General features: G+C 41.5%; 1 protein-coding gene across 1 annotated transcript in view; it reads left to right on the plus strand.

The window, feature by feature from the left end:
• B3GLCT (beta 3-glucosyltransferase) overlaps nucleotides 1-955 on the plus strand; it is a 222,974-nt gene that overhangs the window by 152,690 nt on the left and 69,329 nt on the right.

Consider the following 955-nt stretch of genomic DNA (forward strand, 5'->3'; position numbering starts at 1 on the left):
GTGTGTGTGTGTGTGTGTGTGTGTGTGTGTGTGTGTGTGTGTGTGTGTGTGTGTGTAAAGCATTTTCACCAGACAACTGTCTTTATCCAGGTATAATAATTTATTCTTTGCTAGTAGTTGCATGCAAAAATTAATCAGTTGACATATTTTCCTATCTGCCAATGCCAGATTCCATTAAATCCCCTAATTTCCAGAAAGTGCTTAATCTGCCTGGGAAAATGGGATGACAGTTTGGACTTTATTTCATTTTCCATTTGTAGTAGCTTCCAGAAGTTCATACGACTTATTTGTCCACGGACAAACTCAGAGAGTACCACTGTATTCTTATTCATAGCAACACCAGTAATGTTGGTTTTTTGTTTTGTAAAATGAGTGTCGGAAACAAATTGGTGACCAATTACTAATCTGATAAACCCCAAATTCTTCCAGATTTACCTCTTCCATCTCTGTTTTTGAGTCGAGATCGTCTCATCTGGTTCTGGGTTGATGAGCTATGAGTGGTTTACTAGGGGAAGAGGACTGAGAAAAGTAATTGTGACTGGTAGTCCTTCTAAGCCAGGGCAGGCAGTTATTTTGGCAGAGGACCACTTAATGAGGACCAAACAGTTTTGGTGAGCTGTTGAGGGCCACACGGGTGGCCCTGCCCCTTAACTGTTGCCCCACCCCCTGGTCACCATATTAGGACTGGAAGTCCCACACCTTAACCTCTGACCTTTGCCACCAGAAGTCCCTCCCTTTGCCCCCTCTCCTTCCAAAAATATTCCTTTTTGGATGGGGGTTGCCATCTTAGAGACAGAAAACCCCCAAATCATACGCTATAAGTCAAACACCTACTATAACATATTTTGATTTTATTACCAAACATATTTGTCATGATTTGTGTTTGTGTACTGTATATAGAAGAGATTGCGTACTAACTCATAGTTTCATAGTTTCTAGGGTTGGAAGGGACCTG

This window comes from Gavialis gangeticus, unplaced genomic scaffold (assembly GCF_001723915.1).
Source record: "Gavialis gangeticus isolate Ggan-Ray unplaced genomic scaffold, GavGan_comp1, whole genome shotgun sequence".
NCBI lineage: Eukaryota > Metazoa > Chordata > Crocodylia > Gavialidae > Gavialis > Gavialis gangeticus.